The 20838-nt window shown below is 31.6% G+C and overlaps 1 long non-coding RNA gene across 1 annotated transcript in view; it reads left to right on the forward strand.

Annotated features, from left to right (window-relative positions):
- Nucleotides 1–18087, forward strand: part of LOC125111808 (uncharacterized) — a 63783-nt gene extending 45696 nt beyond the window's left edge. Inside the window, exons 2-3 of the long non-coding RNA XR_007130943.1 lie at nt 9577–9674; nt 16139–18087. This is a non-coding gene — a long non-coding RNA (uncharacterized LOC125111808). The remainder of the gene's footprint in view (nt 1–9576; nt 9675–16138) is intronic.
- Nucleotides 18088–20838: the final 2751 nt, after the last annotated feature.

Below are 20838 nucleotides of genomic sequence, written 5' to 3' on the forward strand. Positions count from 1 at the left end.
TAAGGAAAATTAATAAAGTTCAGAAGTATAATTTCTCCTTGTATGAAATGGATACAGTAACAGTGTTTAACTTATAGATTCATAATGTTTATATTTTTATTAAATGAGATAGTTTGATTAAAGTAATTTGGAATTACTGCCTCATAGTAATCATTGAATTATGGTATACTTATTATACTTTACTTCTAGAATAAAGTTTTATGCCTCTGCAAAATTGTGGTATCTTATATGATAAACTCAACAATTAATCTTGCCCAGAGATGATAAGGTCCTAATAATGTCATAGTCAATAAACATCTCATAAAAGTGGAGACTGGTTTGCAATTTACCAATTTATAATAAAAAACCTGTCATGCCAGTCATACTATGTATGTCACAGTGGTTTATAAATGACAACTAAAAGCAAATTTGTTAATTCGTCATTAAATTATAAGCCATATTTGGGCAGGAACTGATTGTCATCATATCCCCTACAAGACCAAGGATTAGCATTGATGCCTATTTTTTGAAAGAATTAATAGAATAGGTTTAACATAACTCAGATAAAACTAAGCTGTCACATGGTCTGTATTAGATCAGTATTACATTAAAAAAACTGCCAGTTCAATACCCAGAAATACAATTTAAATTTCAAAACATTTAGCATAATATCAAAATATCTTCTTTTTGTAATTGCAGAAAAAATTATCTCTTACCATCTTATAAATTCTTGCTCAAACTCCTAACCTTAATGTTTTCTCTGTTATTCTCCTACCTTCTAACTCTCATCCATTCTTTTACCTTCTTAAATTATCATTTTCTTTGAAGAGCTGCTTTTTAATGTATCTAATAAGAAAGAACTCTATAAGGTTTATTTTCTGCCTGTTTAATAACTGTCGTCTGCTACAAATCACAAAACCATTTGTGTTTATTGCTACTCAAAAGCTCTCCACAACTAAGATGCTCCTTCTTATCCTTGATTTTAGGACTCACTCTAAGGGACAGTGAATTAGCTTATATCAGACTAATCCTCCCATTGGTAGTAATTATGAAGTGTACACAAATACCTTAAAAAAACTCTTTTAAGGCACTTGAGAGCAACCAGTGGAAGATAGAAAAAGGAAGGCATATATTTTGAAAGAATTTGAACATATTAATTGAACTCCACATGGTTGGCTTCTTTAGTGAGGGTAATTGTCAGTTCTTTTCTAACATGGAATTAACCTCAAACATAAAATACAGTTTTATGGGATAAGAAACCTGAATCTGGGACTTCTGGAGCCAATATACATTAAGGTCAAAATCCTGAAAAGGAGGAAGATCCTGAGAAAGGAGGCACGCAAACCTGCAAACACCTGCAAATTCTTGACTCTTGAATTGTACATATGTGGAGTGACTTTGCAGGTGGAAGCAGCACTGGTAAAGATGACAGACTGAACACAAATTTGAACTTAGTGCCCTTCAATAAGAGTTTGGAGTTCAGATCATGCCGAATTAGACAGCCTTGCTAAATACCTTAGGCTACCTATTGAAATTCCTGAAGGATAATATCCCACAATTAAGATTTCTCAGGACCAGGAAAAAAAAAATGCCTGCTAAGAAAAGATACTAATAGATACGCCCTGATAATACTTAAAACAATAAGTTTCCATAGTATGAAAGTGACCAACAGTAATTTAACTGCCGAGTAACACAAAACTCAGTTCTATTCAGATATAATCATATGCCCCAGTGTAAAGTAATAATTATATTGCTATATGTATCTGTGTAGCTATTTATCATGTAAGGAAGCCCCCAAATATGGCCTTATAAAGATGGGAAAAAATTTGTCAATAAAAGCAGATCTAGAGGTGGCATGTTGGAATTAGCAGAAAAGAAGTAAAATTTACCATTATATACACATCAAAGTATCTATTAGAAAATAATGAAAGTGGTGAGGAGATGAGATAATTCAGAATATGTAGAAGAACTCTTTTAATAAGGCCAAAGGAAAATTCAAGTACTAGACTATATTATAGTTGAAATCAAATTTCATGGATATAAAATGTTTGGACAGTATAGAACCATACACACTGAAGCAAGCAAAAATAAATAAATAGAATATAATAATGAGAGATTAAAATCTGTAGCACATCATCAAGTGATTTAATATGAAGTTCATTTGGAATTCTGAGAGGAATAGAAGAAAGAGTGATTAGAAGAAGACTGAAGAAATATTAGCCAAAACTTTCCCAAGGATAAAAGCATCCATCCACAATTTCAAGAAATCCACTAAATCCCAAACAAAAGGAATTTGAAAAAGAAAAAAAAATACACATAAGTACATCGCAGTCAAATTGCTAAAAAAATAAAAGTCAATCAAAAAGTCTTTAAAACACTGAGAGAAAAACAAAGATTATTATGGCCTTTATCTCAGACATAAGGAAGCCTAGAAAAAAATGAAATATATTTTGGTATCTTCAAAATGCATAGAGGAAAATTAACTTTCAACCCCAAATTTTAGATGCAGAAAAAATATTCTTAAAAAATAAAAGTGATATAAAGATATATTCAAATAAACAAAAAAACTGTGAAAATATGTTGCCAGAAGATCCATAATAAAAGAAATGCAAAAAGAATATATTTAGACTGAAGAGAAATAATTCAGATCCAAAAGAAGACATGATAAGTGCTGGAAATGGTAAACCTATGGGTAAATGTCAAGATTTGTTTTCAAAAATTATTTAAAGATTTATTCACTCTTTTAAAAGAGATAAAAATGTAGTGCTTATAAATTGTATGGACATATATTGCATAAAGTTTGAATCAGTGTAAAAAATTATAGTCTTCTAAGCTTACTATGGTGGTATAAAATGAATTTACATTAGACTGTATTGTGTGAAGGGGTATAATATAATCACTAAAGCAGTCATCAAAAATGCAAAAAATTCACATTAAAATCCAATAAAAGTGACAAGGTCAATTACTAAAATAGTTAATCAGCGCAAAGAAAAATAGAGTAGGACCAAATAAACACACAAAATGTGAGACTAATAAAAAACAAATAACAAAGTGATAAGCTTAAACTACCGTAGCAAATAACCATGTTAATATAATTGAAAGAAATATTCCAATAAGAAGCCAGGATTATAAAAGTAAACTGTAAGATACTCTAAGCACACAAATGCTGATGTGAATGCAGTACATCAAATAAAGTAGAATTTACCAGTGGTAAAGAGGATCATATCATAATGATAGATCATGAGCTTATCAAAATAATAATAATAATGCTACATGAATATGTACATAATGACAGAGCTTCAAAATTACTTGATGCAGTCTGAGGAGATTATAGCTATAAATAGACACATCTATAATTATGGTTGAGATATTAACACTCTTCATTCAGTAACTGATGGAACAAGATGTAAAAGTAAACTTAGAGAAAATTTGAACAATATTCTCAAACAGCCTGACATGATTAGCACAATTATTATTTATAAACACTCCATCAGATATCATCAAAATATTCATTTGCCAAGATAGACTACATACTGACTGTATCATGATAGTGTGGTAGATGGATGGATAGATAGAAACAGATAAAGTATATAAACACATATATATATATAAGGTATATACATAATGTGTATATACATGTGTGTGTATATATATATTACACTAGATATATATATAGTACATATCAATATATAGTAGCTATATAGATGTACACATATATGTATGAGATGCATACATGTATAGTAGATATATACTTATATCTAGAATAGATGTATTCTTATGTCCATAGCAGGTATATTTTGATATCTATAATCAATATGTTCTCACATATACAATATTGTTGAACTGCAGTTGATTTACAGTATTGTGTTCATTTCTACTGTACAGCAAAGTGATGGAGTTATATATTCTTTCTTATATTCTTTTATATTATGGTTTACACAGGATATTGAACATAGTTCCCTGTGTTATACAGTTGAATCTTGCTGTTTTATACATCCTATATATAATAGTTTGCATCTGCAAGTTCTAAATTCCCAATCCTTCCCTCCCTCGTCTCTTCCCCCTTGGCAAGCACAGTCTGTTCTCTATATCTGTGAATTTTTCCTATTTCATAGATATGTTCATCTGTGTCATATTTTAGATTCCACATACCAGCCGTATCACAGCGTATTTGTCTTTCTAACTTACTTTGCTTAGCATGATAATCTCTAGGTCCATCCATGTCGCTGCAAATTTCATTCTTTTTTATGACTGGTATTACAAAATGTGTATATATATATATACACACACCCAACATCTTCTTTATCCATTTATATGTCCATGGACATTTTGGTTGCTTCCACATCTTGGCTATTGTAAATAGAGTTGCTATGAGTATAGAGGTTATCTTTTTGAATTTCGGTTTTCTTCTGACATTGCCCAGGTGTGGGATTGCTGGATCATATGGTAGTTTTCTTTTCTTTCTTTTTTTTTTTTTTTTTTTGAGGAACCTCCATACTGTTTTCCATAGTAGTTGTACCAATTTATATTTCCACTAACAGTGTAGGAGTGTTTCCGTTTCTCTTTTTCTCCACTCCCTCTCCAGCATTTATTGTTTGTGTACTTTTTTGATGGCCACTCTAACCAGTGTGAGGTGCTACCTCATTGTAATTTTGATTCACATTTCTCTAATAATTAGCAATGTTGAACATCTTTTCATGTGCTTTTAATCCATCTTTATGTCTTCTTTGAAGTATCTATTTAGATTTTCTGCCCATTTTTATTGGGTTGTTTGTTTTTTTGATATTGAGTTTGTTGAGTTATTTATGAAATGGCTATAATAAGTAATGAAATCTACAGATTCTATGCAATCCCTATCAAATTACCAATGGCATTTTTCACAGAACTAGAACAAAATATTTTTTTAATTTGTACAGAGAGACCAAAGACCCCACATATTCAAAACAATGCTGACAAAGAAAAGTGGAGTGAGAGGAATCAGGCTCCCTGACTTAAGAATATACTACAAAGCTACAGTCATCAAAAGAGTATGGTATGGGCACAAAAGTATAAATTAATGGAACAGAATAGAAAACCCAGAAATAAAAGCATACATCTGTGGTCAATTACTCTTTGATCAAAGAGATAGGAATAAACAATGGAGAAAAGAAAGTCTCTTCAATAAGTGGTGCTGTGAAAATTGGGCAGATTCATGTAAAAGAATAACATTTAGAAAACTATCTAACACCATACACAAAAATAAACTCAAAATGGATTAAAGACCTAAACGTAAGACCAGGTACTATAGAACTCTTAGAGGAAAAAATAGGCAGAACACTCTTTGATGTAAATTGCAGCAATATCTTTTTGGATCCACCTCCTAGAGTAATGAAAATAAAAACAAAAATAGACAAATGGGACCTAATTAAACTTAAAAGGTTTTGCATGGCAAAGGAAACCATAAAAAAAAAATGAAAAGATAAACCACAGAATTGGAGAATGAATTTGCAAACAAAGTGACCAACAAGGATTGCTTTTATTTCTGTTGCCTTGGTAGACTGACCTAAGAAAACACTGGTACAATTTTTTGCCTATGTCTCTTCTAGGAGTTTTATAATGTTGTGTCTTATATTTAAGTCTTTAAGCCAGTCAATTTATTTTTGTGTACAGTGTGAAGGTGTGTTTTAACTTCATTAATTTGCATGCAGCTGTCCAACTTCCCCAGCACCACTTGCTGAGGAGACAGTTTTCTCCACTGTATATTCTTGCCTTTTTTGTTGAAGATTAATTGACTGTGGGTGTATGGATTTATTTCTGTGCTCTCTATTCTATTCCATTAATCTGTATGTCTATTTTGTGTCATTATCACATTGTTTTGATTACATAGTTTTGTAGTATTGTCTGAAGTCAAGGAGGGTTATGCCTTCCTTTTTCTCAGGATTGCTTTGGCAATTCTGGGAGTTTTATGGTTCCATATAAATTTTAGGATTATTTATTCTAGCTCCCTGAAAAATATCATGGGTAATTTGATAGGGATTGCATTATTGCTTTGGATATACATACTTGTTTTATTTGAGAATTTTTGAGGATTTGTAACTGTTAAAATATATTTACTCACAGTAAGAAGGTCAGTTATTATGGTGTCCATAAGTCTTGTCTTCATCTTAAGAAAAAGAAAATATACTATATATGTGTGTGTGTGTGTATGCATATATCTCTACATATGTGTATGGATGTCTAAATCTACCTAGCTATACATCTGTCCATAGAGAAAGAGAAGGAGAGAGAATTTTCTCAGACCACAATGGAATTAAATTAGAAAATCATACTTAAAGTACTCAGAAAATCTTAAATATTTGAAAAATAACATATTTATAGATAATACATACAAAGTAGCAGAACTTTCAACGGGAACTAGGCTGTATTCAAAATAAAAAGTAATAAAATCCAATATTTTCTATTTATTAGACACATGAAAATTTTTTCTTGGAGCCAAATTTTATTTAAATGCTTTTATTATAAATGAAAGATTTCAAATAAATTATTGCTACTCACCTTAGAAAGCAAAAATAAATACAAATATAGAGCAAAGTACATTGAAGAAAACAAGAAGTAAATATGATTATAAATTAATAAAAAAGAGAAATAGGGAAAAATCAGTGAAACATGTTAATTCTCAAAAGGTTAACAAAATTGATAAATTCTTAGACTTTTTGTTTTGTTTTTTTTTTTTGTTTTTCTCTTCTTAAAAAAAGAGAGAAAGCAATACCAGGAATACAAGAAGAGAGAACACTAACAATTTTTAGGAATATTAAATATAAGGGAATATAATAAATATGTCAACAATTTGACAACAGATAAAATGGACAAATTTCTTGAAAGATTAAATTTACAAAATTCGTATGATATTAAATATAAAATGTGAATGTTTCTATATGTGTGAGTAAAATTGAATTTGTAATTTAAATATCCCCCCAAATATCTTTAGGCCAGGATTATATCTCCAGTAAAGTTTATCAAATATTGATGAAAGAAACAATGTCCATCTTACTCAATCTGTCTGAGAAAAAATTAAATGAGGGAACATTCTCTAACCTTTATGAGATGAGCAAAACCTTGATGCCAACCTGACAGGGAATTTACAAGAGAAAATTATAGATAACATCCTTTATGAACATAGATCCAAAAAATACTTTGCAAAACTTTGAAAATCATTTCTGATAACAAATAAAGGATAATAACTCCTGCCAGGCGAGTTTCATTCCAGAAGTGAAAATATGATTATCTTTTGGAAGAATAATTAGTGAAAACCAACAAATTAATAGACTATTTGGAAAAAAAAAGATCACCTCAAACTCTGCAGAATATCATTTGACAGAATTTAATACTCATTCTTTATCATCATCATCATCATCACCATCATTTCCAGCAAATTAGGAACAAAAGGGATCTTAATCAAGTAAAATGCATTTACGAAAAGCTTAGAGTCACTGAGAGATCAGGAAAAAGTCCACATATACATATATATGTATGTGTGTATAACTGGGTCACTTTTGTATACAGCAGAAATTGACAGAACTTGTAAATAAAGCATAATAAAAATTTTTAAAAATCTATCGGTAGAGAATAGAGAATCCAGAAATAGACCTAATTATATACATAATCAATTAATTTTCAAAAAAATTCTAAGGTAATTCAGTGTGGGGAAGGAAATATTTTCATCAAAATATGCTAAAGCAATTGCCTAGTACCTGAGAAAAAGTAAACCTAAACCCATATCTCATGCCATAAATAAAAAGTAGTTTGAGATGAATCATGGCTCTAAATCTAAAAGGTAAAAATGTAAAGTTTTTACACAGAAATGGATTTTTGCTACATATTGTAGGAAAAACATATAATACAGGACATCAAAAGCAATAAAAGTCAAAAGAAAGTTATTGACAATTTAATTTACTTAAAATAAAAATTCTGCTCATTAAAATACCATTAATAAAATAAAAAAGCCATGCCACAAGACTGTGAAAATATATGCAATACATATAACTGAAAAAGGTATGTGTCCAAAATAGATAACCCCTACAAATCTATAAGATAAAGTTAAAAAATCTCAATATAAAAATGGGCCCAACAAATAGCTACTTTTCAAAATAAGAGAGAGAATAGAAAAGAGCACTCTCATAATTTGTCATAAGGAAAATACAAAATTAAATGATATTGTGAAATCATTGTATACTTACTAAAATGGTGAAAATTTAGAAGACTGGCAAACTCAAGTCTTGTCAAGGATGAGGTGGAGTTTTGGTCTCTCATACATAATTGGTGATGATATGAAATGTTTAGCAGTAATGTAAATCACGTGGCATATCTTTATAAGAGTAAAATGGCATCTACTCCATGATCCATCTATTCCATTCTTAGGTATTTTCCCAAGTGAAAGGGAAACAGGTCTATCAAAAATTGGTATAAAAATTATCATAGCAGTTTTATTCTAATTAGCTCCAAACTTGATATTGTATATTCATGTAATTCAGTGTCTGTAAAAAGATATCAACTCCTGATATATGCAACAGTATAGACATAAAAGAAGCCAGAGACAAAACAGTACCTACCGTATAGTTCTTTTTATAAAAAGTTCTGGGGTAGGCAGTTATAGACATCAGTTATAAAAATCAGAAATCCAGTCAGTTCTGTAGAAGTTGACAGGAATTGGACATAAGATAAATATCTGCGATGAATGGAAATTTTCTATATCCTGATTTGGTTAGTGGTTATATGGGTGTATATCTTTGTCAAAACTCATTAAACTGTATTCAAAATCTGGACATTTTTATGAGTTACACCTCAATAAAAACATTACTAGAAAATTATTTTAAAATAAGCTTTACAAATCTATAGCCAAGCCTTCCAAGGGATCCAAAGACTACCATAGTAAGACTAAGGATCTTTTCCACCCACCCATGTCCCTAAACTTCTCAGAGCATCTGGTTTAAAGAAAAAATGTATTCTTATTTCCCCAGATTTTTCTAAGTTAGAATTCCATCAGGTACTCTTTTTTCCCACCCACCTTTTAAAATTATTATCCCTTATTCTTACCTTTTGGGTGTTATTTTTATCCATAAACGACTCTGTTATCTTTCTCATGGTAGGTAGTTCTTAAAATCGTTCCATTTTGAAGCTCTATTCTTTAGCATAAAAAAGCCATGCCTGTAATTTTGTTCAAACAGCCAAAAAAATTTTCTCCACATAAAAGTGGGCCAGAAGAATGGTTTAGATGTCCTGTTCAAGCACAGATACAACTATTAAAATGGTGCTTATGAAACAAATTGTCAGAATAAAAGACATTTAATGAATACAATGGTTAATAGATTAATAGCATTAGGCTCAGAACATCCATAGGAGGAGTAAAGACTGAAGATTCTCAGGCAGTACCTAAAGCTTTATCCTAAGGTTTAGATAAAATGTGACTGGGCACCACCAATACTTATCTGTGTGATTCTTTTTTTTTTTTTTTTTTTTTGTTCTAAACAGCATGCAACACCCCTTTGGAGACAGATATTTTCTTTTTGATATTTTGTTCAAGTCACCTTCTGAGTGTTCTCTTTGACTCATTTCCACCAGGTGCATCATTAACCTGTACAACAAAAAGAAGAAAAGAAAAAAGGTTTCTCTCTGTGGATGCAGCCCAAGAGGATTTGGTGAACAGTGACATCAAAATGGTAAGTGCAGACCTGTATCCACACACAAGGTACCTATGGATTATGTGCTAAATTTCACCTGCTGTGTCCTTTCCTCAAGGTCCTTGTATCCAAAGTACACAGTCATTCCACATTTTCTCTTTCAGAAAGCTGTCTTTTTTCTTCTATCTTGATACATGCACTGCAGTTTTTTATGCCCTCTGTATCAATTTAAGTTCCTTGTTGCAAATAAGAAAACTAATCTAGTGGAATCGGGTTATCTCTGTTCAACATAATGACTACACTAGTGATTAGAAACGTATATGTGTGCATATTCTTTCTGCTAATTTATTAACATGGGGCTAAATGGAATTCAAGTCCATGTACCAGATAGATCGTCTCCTTTATTACTTTGCATATCCTGATTTAGAAAAGTTGTTTGTGCTTTAAGAATGATAGATCCAAGCGTCTGGGTCTCCTTTTTTCTGGCCCTGAGGATTTAGTAAGACTTTTTAAATGCTTCCATGCATTGCCTTTTCCTGAGGTGGCATTGTCTTGATTCTAAATGGTATTGGAAATAAAGATTATGACTTAGATCAAACTGCAATTTTGCACTTTAAATGATTTTTTCTATGTAAATATTTTAGTTTCCTCCTCTGTCTTAAAAGACCATGAATTTTATTTGTCTTTGTCAGAATTAAATGTTGCCTAACTATATCTAACTTTAAAAAAAAACCCCAAATCTCAAGTAGTTTAATTAAAGACAGACAGCTACTTGTGAGAGTTCCTATATATCAGGCTTGCTGATGCTTCAGATGTGAGGCAGGGATGGATCTGTAGATTCTGCTGCTGAGGTTGATCAGGCAGCAATGTCCTCGATATGGGACAGGAGTGGGTCCCTATTCTGTTTTTGCTGCTACACTGGACCAGGTCTATCACTGGCCCCGGTTTGGAGCAAGGTATGGGTCTCTAAGCCCTTGCTCTGCCGCTGTGGCCATTTGGACCCTTTGTGCCCTGGATGGGGACCATGGAATGGGTCTTCCAGCGAGGTCTCTGATGGGCTGTCTCCTTCTTGGCCTTTTCACCAAAGAAAGCAGTGTTTTTGTTTGTGTGGGGCTACACATGTTGGTATTTCCAGGTAGTGGGCCTCTCTGGTGCCCAGCTGGAGACCTATGGGAGATGAAAAGAAAACCCAGGGAATGCAGGATTGTGAGGCTTTCTTTATACCTTTCAGTGTTCCGAATCCATATATGGTCATCTGTTGACTATTTCAGGATGCTTAAATGTATTTAGAGGGCAGGGGTCAGGAAAAGCTTGTGTGTGCCATCTTACAACAAGGTTTTTAAATATGATTTGGTTTACAGTTCTCTGTCAGGTGATTCCAGGAACTCTGGTGTCCTCCGTTTTGGTTATTCTTTATTGCTTGTATTTCATCATTGATTTATTTTTAAAAAATTGGTTCTTCTGAGTCTTTTTTCATTAAAATATTCCAAACCTTTTTATCTAATTATAGAATATTGTGCTAGCCTAATTTCATCCTTTTCTGTTACAGCTGTCCACATTTATACTAATATTTATGCAAGATATATTTCATTATCCCATTTTAGCAAACATTGTGATAATTATGTGCTTCATAATTAAATGTCTTCTTAACTAAGCCCTAGCAGTTATAATAAATTCAGCTGAGTGATTGACTCAGATATGGGTAAATATGTAGGAGAAGACCATTTGGCTCTGTTTATTAATACATCAGATAAGCTGCCTTTTGACATCCTAATAGAGACAATATTTCTCTTTTACTTTAAAAATGAGTCATTTAGCCTCCTACAGCATAAAAGATTACATTGACTTTGAGCTGACCTAGGTAGCAAAAGATGAACATATTTGCTTTGTAAATTTGATCAAAAGTATGAGGAAAGTTTTATTTAGAGCACAAATGGCTTTAGTAGTATTGAGGCCAATCAGGTTTACCATCAAGCTTTGCCAAAGCTCTAAAAATAAACTTTTAAACAATGAAATTTTCTAACTATCAAACACCTTTGGATACAAGTGTCAGATACAGATAAACCACAGCTGCCATAGAAAAATTAATATGGATAGTGTAACAAAGGTATTGTTAATGAGTAAGAAGAACTGTACTCTTATCATTTTAAAGTTTAGGAGTAGGGTAGTCCCTTTTTTAGAAAATCAAAACTAGAGCAAATTAGATATGGTAGTGGGCTGTAGAGAGTACATTAGCAGCAGGATGAGAGTCCCTATCAAAAGATGTGAGGACACTATAAAAATCCATTGCCACTATAAAAATCAAAGTCCAAGGCTCATGGGGAAGTCTGGTTTGTTAATTATAAATGAACAAAATTCTTTAAAGAAAAGGTTAGATTTTGAGCTCGTTGATTGCCACTGATCTTTCCCTTTATGGCCTAATCAGACATAGGATTACTCCCAAGGTTACTTGTAGTATTCTGATTTACGGTCCTTCGGTGATATTCATGCCCTAATTTATGAACCTTTGCATGTTTATTTTTTGCAAAGCAAAAGGGATTTTTATATGTGATTAAGGACCTTGAGATGGGGAAGATTGTCTAGTTAGAAATGAGGTGATGACAAGGATCCTCATGAGAAGGAAATAGGAGGGTAAGAGAGAAAAAGAGAGATTACATTGCTGTTTTAAGAGGAACTATGGGGCCATGAGCCAAGTAATGTGGGCAATTTTAGAAGCTGGAAGATGCAGTGAAATAGACTCTGTAGAGCATCCCAAAGGAATGCAGTTCTTCTGACCTACCTCAGACTTCTGCCTTATAGAATTGTAAGGTTATAAATTTGTGTTATTTAAAACCAGTAAGTTTGTAGTAATTTGTTATAGCAGCAGTGTGAAACTGATACAGTGCTCTACAGCCAGGAGAGTTTACCATTAAAAAAATTTGACTCGGTCATTACATTTCCAGGAATTAATATACATTAATTTTATTTATGTGCACATTTATATACTAATTTGTATGTATGTGTGTGTGTGTGTGTGTATGTGTGTGTGTATATATATATATGTATGTATGTATATATATATACACACACACATATATATGTATGTATGTATATATATATACATATATATATATATATTTTGGGTTACTATTCTTTTATTTTTAACTTTTCTATAGGCTTGATTTTTTATTTTGAGCATACTTTTTATTTTTATAAATAAACATTATTTTAATGGATAATACTGAAAGAATATTTGAAACTTATGGGGGTATATCAGTTATGGAAACATTAAGTAAGGAATCTTAATGGTATTTAAATATAATCATTTCTTTTTGGAAAGGACAACTCTAATATCATGAAGCACTTTTAAAAAAATCACAGCAAAACATATTAAACACCATCTTCTCTTTGACTGGAATTCTTAGGTAATACCTTAGTAGAACTATTTTTTTTTTTTAATATGTACTAGGAGATTTGTACAAGTATGTCTATAGCAGCACTGTTGCAAATACAAGTACCTGGATAGCACCCAAACATCTATCAACAGAAAAATGAGATCAGTTATGGTATAGATTATTGTGTAGCAGCAAAAATGAATTCACTTCAGCTAAACACAAATAGAGAATGACGAAAAGTGAAAAGGGCAAGTCAGGGATTTTGTATTCCATTTCAGCAATGACCAATACATATACAGCAGAATATATCATTTGGAATACTAATATATGCAGTGAAAAATATCCAGAAAAGTCAAAGAATGATAAAAGATTTAATAGAGTTGTAAATCAAGAGAACAGGAAAAGAAAGTAGATCAAGGATCTGGAGAGGGTACACAGGGAATTCACATGCAAAGTTAATTTTCTCCCTTAAATCGATGTATGTTACTATATTGTTAGCCTTTATATTTTACACATAAGTTATGAGCAATTTTTGTGTATCAATATTTAATAAAATATTTATGTAAAAGCCTTAATTAAAACTATAATATTTGCAAACATAGCTAGTTGGGTGAAATGAGTAAACTCTAAATATGTAGTTTAAAATTTTTGACCAAAAAGCCTTGCTGTTATTATTATTCTTTGTTTTGCTTAGCTTTGTTTTATAAGAAGGTAATTTAAATTTTTTTCAATTAATTTATGATTAATTTTAAAAATTGTTTCAGTAGTGACTTTGGAATTCAATTTTCTTATATAGTGGTAAAACAATTTGCTCATCAAGATTTATCACTATTTTTTAGGTTAATGTACAATCAGTTTTTCACGTACTTTTCCATGAGGCTATTATTTTGGGGTACATGATATATTTTACATAGTTATTAGTCAAATTTTGTATTCCAGATATACATTTGTGTCTAATTTTTAAATCAGTTGAGACAGTGAAATGTCTTAAGACTACTACATCTATGATTTTTTTGTTTTAATTTCTAGTACTTTTAGATATTTAGATATTTTGTTAGTTTATACATAAAAATTCATGACTGCTATTGCATCCTCTTGTATTTTATCTTTTGTCCATTTTATGTTTAATATTTTGATATTAATTATAAGGTAAATTAGTTTTAAACATCATTTGTGTTTTCCTTAATTATTTCTGCTTGCCCATATTTTTTTTCCTTTAGCATTTATTTATCACTTTATATTAGTTTGATCTCAAATTGACAGTTTTATTTGGAGAGCAAATTATAAATTGGATTCTATGCCTATTGTTACTCAATATTCATTAAATCTGTCAATAGTCTTAGGTTTCTGGCATGAGAATTTCAGCTTTCTCTAGTAGCCATTGTAACTTTTCTATTTTCCCTTCTTCTCCACTCTTTTTGTCTGTCATTTTGGATTTGAGTGTGGAATAATCTGTAAGTCTCCATAAATATTAAGTTAACTGAAGAAAGTTCAGTAAATGTCAAGACCTGTATTTGAGTATCCACTTTATTTGCTGGACATTATGATTACGTGCAGTCTGGGATAATTAAAATATTAATCTTGCCTCACCTACCTCGCATGGGTCCTGTAAGTATTATCTCAGTTATGAATCCTTTGAGATGAAGTTTAAATATATACTATAAATCAGTGCTGGATTCATGACTCAGTCAGTGGCTATGAAAAGAAATTGTCCTTGACCACAGTAGATAGAATTATTTATTATTGCATTTCCTAGTTTTCCTGAAGACAACTCTCATCTTTTGTAGATCTCCAGATTAGCATGCTTTTTCTCCACCAAATTTCCCTTTCAAGTCATTCTCAGTCCTATTCTAACTGTATCCAGTTATTTTAATAAAAGCAGCAAACCTCTTTTTTTCTCTAATTCCTTCCTCATCCTGTTCATGTATTTATATTTATGCTGTAGGACTCCTATTGCTCTAAATTTGGCTGTTTGTATCCTTGATCTACAAAGATAAGGGCTACATCATTCCTTCTGTTTCATAGTTTACTAAGCTGTGTTTTGGGTGATAGTGATTTGCATGGACCGAGTTAAGCCTAGTATCTGGCAGTATGAATCAGTTTTAATTACCTCTCTCTTTCTCTCTCTCTCATCTCTATCTCATCTTTTTTCTCTTTCCCTTTCTCCAAACTCAATTCCCATTCAGACTGTGACCCATGTTATCTGACATAAGATGTTCAACGAAACATCAAATATGGCTTATTGATACTCATCCTAAAGCGACTCTAAACACTTCAGGAAAGCAAACCTGTGTCTTTGACTGAGATTCCACCCATATAAATGAGCAGGATAAAGAAGTGTCCATAACTTCTACGGTGTAGCCCTCTAGACAGATAGGAGAAATGGCTGCCAGCCCAGCTGGAGAGCCTTGCACAAAGTAGATACAACTGTTTCCTCCTCTAATCTTGTATATAGCTTCTACAGTCTATAAAAAGGGACTTTCTCATGTAACAAGTTAAAGTGGAGCTACTACAGCCACTTAAGTGTTTAGTGTCATTTTTTAATTGAAACTTTAAGGTAGAAAGCAGTTAACTTTGTTGTTAAAAGTCGAAATATCTTAAAATATAAGAAAAATAAGTAAATAAAATATAGCTAAATATAGGTAATTCCTCACTTCTTTAAAAAACAGTGAAATAATGTGTGTGTTTCTATATTAACCCTCTAGTGACATTAAACTCTGGCAAAATTAATTGCCCCACTGGATTTTACAACTTATATGTTGAGTACAAAACACCCACAGCATATTGACAAGCTTGTCACTTGCATTTCTGCCCAATAGTGTATAAAGCCTTTAGCTAATCCTTCTCAGCTCTGAAGAACAAACTGCAAGAAATCAGTCAATATTTTGTCATTTCAATATTACTACATTTGCCCACAAAATCCTACACAGATGGAGATAAAAGCTCTACTATAAGCAAAGAGGGCATTTTTTTTCCTTTGCCACAAAATATTGATGAAGTGCTTTATTGAGGTGGAGATCTCATTAATTATTTGATTTACAGAAAAAGAAGGCAGAGGGAAATGAGTGCCCTGGCTAATACCATGATGTACCATCTTGAGACTTAAGATCTTTTTAATGTATTCATCAGGGGCACATCTGAAAGGGGAAAGAGTGAGCTGAATGGGTCCATTAATTTAATTGAAGCAAGCTCAGACAAGAGATAAAACATCCCAGCCGGCTTCTTTTCATGCATCATGAGTGCTGTAGTAAACAGGCAGAGATCCAAACACACCAAAAAGAAATAAAGGTACGTGGAGACTCTAGAGACTTCAAGGCCATGTAATATCAACAGATGCAGAGGTGAATACACCCAGAAGAGGCCCTCTCTTCATATACCACCATGTCACTGTTCTGCGGTCACTGTCTAGGCTTTATTGTGAAACTCTGAACGACTCTGAGGTTACATGTAAGTAATTTAGACTTCCTAAGGCAAAGTTGCGTTTGTTCTTTTTTTTGTTTGTTTTTTTCAAACTTCTGAGAAATAGACTCCATCTCCTGTTCTTGAAGAGATGGAACAGGGGAAATGGACTTCCACTGATCTTAGAAGCAGCTTTAAATGATGTTGCTCTCTTTCAGCTATCTGTTTTTGAAATGTAGCAGTCAGAAAATTCTTTTAGTCCTGAAGAGGTTGGGGCCTCTCAGTGCACTCAGCATTTGTCTTTCAGTGGTCAGTGTGATTGTACACAGCCTATTATTCAATCCCTGGCTGCGCCCAAGAACAGAAAACAACCAAGCAGAGTCTCCCAGTGAACATAAAGTCTGTCCATGGCAAGTTATTTCATCTGATAAAAAACAATTTAGTATATTTAATCAAAATTATATTACATTCAGATATTCATAAAGTCCTTAATATCATCATTTAGGGGCAAACCATGGTGTATGCATTAAACATGAGTGAATATCAAACTAAATAGGTAGTTTTCATAAAAATGTTAGAAAAAAATAGCATGTAAAGATGCTGCCAACTAGTTTTCAATGTGTGAAAATAAACAATTTGTAAGAGAAATAGTGTCTTTTAGTCAAATTAGATTCTGCCCAATATTATTATTTTAATGGATGAATAAAAATGCTTTGGTGTCTGGGCATGTAGATTTAAAATGATGATGAAATACAGGTATTTTAACAATAACAATGAAGAGATATTTTCAGGCCTATAAATCATTAAATATTGAATACCAATTTTACAACTCAGTAAAAACAATAGAAATCCTTAAAAACAAGTAGTTAAAAGAGGCTTGCACTACAGTGATTGAAATAATTGATTTTTTCATATTTTTTTACAGTATCTATGAGGCATTTCAATTTTTGTTTTAATTTTCATAATTTCTTTATTCTTCTAATGAGGACATTATTTCCCTTCTTAAACAGAGAAAACAATTTCTTGTTTTGAAAATTACTGTGAAAAGAACCCATGTTTTTCAAATAAAATTTTTTGTGGATCACCATTGTATAAAAGAATTAAAAATAATATTTATTATGGAATTTATAATACTTATTATGGAATTTATTATGGAATCATTTAGAGGCCAACCATGGTATAATGCATTAAACATTAGTGAATATCAAACTAATGTACTTTATGAGTTCAATAATATTATAAGGGGGGTTCTAGTAATTTACATATATTATATTTGGGTATATAGCTTTTCAAATCATCAAAAGAAAGGGGTAGCAAACAGATAAGCAACAGATAACAACACCATGCTATTTTAGACTCTGATGGGGTTCAACAGAACCCTGTCCCAGAACAAGGGCAGAACTACACATGCGCAATGCTGATGAGAGCAAGTGCACCCGTCCCTTCCGAACGGCGGCTCTCAAAACCTAGAAGCTTCCTTCTCACAGATGTAATCACTGAACAATTCCTGGTAGATTTAACAGTTGTTTTCTTTACATAGGTGTTTCCACCTAAGTGTAAGATTGTTTAACTTACTTCTACTTCTCAATTTCTTGAGTCACCAGAAATTAAAAATGAGAGAACCTCTATGTATTCATCTAAAAATTACTATATATTTAACATCTGTCCAACGCTGCATTTGAGAATGAAATAAATGAATATATTTTAATAGTTGCATAGGTTTTTGTGACTCTTAAGACTACGGCATTCAATTTGATTTTATAAAATGTGAGACTAAATTAATAGCGTAGTATTGACTCATTAATAAAGGTTTTTATACTATATGAGGCAATAGATAAATCATATCAGTAAATCGTTTCTCTGTTCACAGTTATTTAAATAAGTATTAATGCATATGGATACTTTCCTGAGGGTGTTATATGTAAAAATTACATACCAGATTTCTTGATGATACCTTGTAAACATTATTGTGACAAGTATGTAAGATATGACTAAGCATCAGACTATGAATTATTTTTATAATTCACAAAGTTAGTCCAGTTTAATAGAAAAACATTGTAACTGGAGCAGAGCAATCAATATTGGCTGAATAAATGGACAAAACATAATTTGCTTTGGACTGGCAAATCATTCCAAAATCATCAATGTCATCATCATAATCTACAGCAATAATAGATGTAGAATAAATTAGTAAATCCATATAATGCCTAAGAATGTTTTTGTTAGATATTGTGCAAAAAATATATAACTTTTATAGGGTAAATGAAACATTAACAGATCTAATAGAGCATAGATTTGGAGGTAAAGTATCTTAGTATATTGAGAATTTCTGTGATAAACAAATAGCTTTTATTAATTAGAAGGAAAGGACAAAAATTAATAAAACATGAGCAAAAGGAGTAAATTCTGAGAAATTTTATGAAAGAGGAAATCCAAATAGCTAACAAACATATGAAAAGGTATTCAAATGCAGTGGCAGTCAGGGAAACACAAATCAAAGAAAGAATGATATATCAATTTGTATACATTTTAGGAGAAATTTAAGTGTTTTTGGCATGCATGTGAGGAAACCAGCATTCTCATAAAATTCTACAAGATGTGAGAGTTAGAAATTTTAAAAAAACCAGTTCATTGCCATGTGTTGCAATTAACTATGAAATGATATAAGTAATTTTTGACCTGTCCATCTTACTTCTAGGAATCTATACCTCAGAAATAAAAACTATTAGAACTCAATCACAATGGGTATGTATGGTAAATTTATTTGTAGGAGCACAAGTGAAACACCTGAACACAAACACATTCATCAAAACCAAAAAGACTTAGGGAATATCCACAACATTCACACTGCAGAATAAAAGGCTTCCATTACAAAGAATAAATTGCAAATACATCAATTAGAAATTTTGTACCAGATGTTGAATGAGGAAAAAAGTCAGAAAATAGGTATATGATAAGACCTGTTTTGTTAAACTGACAAAAATGTTGTTGGTGTGTGTGTCATTAAATAAATTTGGTGAATAATTATGAAGGCTGTTAGCACAGATTACAAACAGGGCAGTGAGGTAAAAGAAGGATGTTTTTTGTTTGGGAGGAAAATAATGAGAAAGAATCAGATGTGTAAGAATATGTATAATCTGGTCAGTTAATCTAGTTATGTCAACTTTTCTGTAAATATATAGGCAAGAATTTTTTTAAAACAATGTAGAAAGCTTGTACCAGATTGATGGAGTTTGAAGAATATCTCTGATAGATTTGAAGTATATATTTGCTTCTAATCCTTTATGAATTTCGTAAGCCCCTCTTTTGGTTTTCTTATGAATCTGCGTAACTATGAATATAAAAAGATAATATTAAACCTCATTTTGTGGCAATTATCTTGAGTCATTGGATTTGAGAATATTATACTTTCTGACCATTTGTTTAATTCAGGATTGGGATTCCTTTTGCTGTCTTTTAGCATAATAATTCTCAAAATCTAAAGCATTCATAGGCTAGAATATTTTTAACCAGAAGACAGACGATATTATTAATAATAGTACTCTACTAGACTATTACAATCAAACACATGGGAAAGAATAATTTAAATTACAGTTTTATAAACAATTTTTCTTTTGCCCTCCAAAACCTGGGACGGTTGACTAGTTTTAACACTATATATAAGAAAACCTGAATTCTGATTTCCTTTCTACTAGTAGCCAGATGTGAACTTGAATTCTGATTTTTCTTCTACTACTAACTAGATATTTAGGTCAATTTATTTTTCACATTTATTGAGCAGGATCACTAAAACTTAAGCTGCATAAGTTCACAGAGTCTTTGGGGTGTGGCATTTTGAAAAGGAAGAGAAATCTGATATAGTTCTCATTAAAGAAGTCGTCATAATTAGTCAAAAAATAAAGTAGAAAATATATTTTTATATAGCAGAATGATATATTTATATTCAAATAGTATGCTAGGAAAAGGTGATTTTTAAATATGTTTTATAGAAAAAAAGATGATCTATAATATTTTATAATGTATGTTATGTAAAGCACAATTTCTTGGGATGTTATTAGACATTTATGGCAGAGAAACAGTCGTCTGTGATCAAATATATTTATAGTAAACCCTGAATAGATCCATATTGAATACGCATCATTTTTGTAGGATTTCTCTGAATTTTTATTATGCTTACACTTTCTGTAACTTTCTCAAAGGAGGATAGAGGATGTACTTTACAAATATGTTTTATGACCAATTTTTTTTCCTCCAAGAATTTTCAGGCTAAGCAATTTTTGTGTGTGTGTGTGTTTTTTAAGGCCACACTTGCAGCATAGGGAAGTTCCTAGTATAGGGGTCCAATCTGAGGCTGCCGCTGCTGGCCTACTCCACAGCCACAGTAAGCCAGATGTGAGCCATGCCTGTGACCTACACCACAGCTCACTGCA

The sequence above is a fragment of the Phacochoerus africanus genome, chromosome 1, assembly GCF_016906955.1.
Source record: "Phacochoerus africanus isolate WHEZ1 chromosome 1, ROS_Pafr_v1, whole genome shotgun sequence".
NCBI classification, from domain to species: domain Eukaryota; kingdom Metazoa; phylum Chordata; class Mammalia; order Artiodactyla; family Suidae; genus Phacochoerus; species Phacochoerus africanus.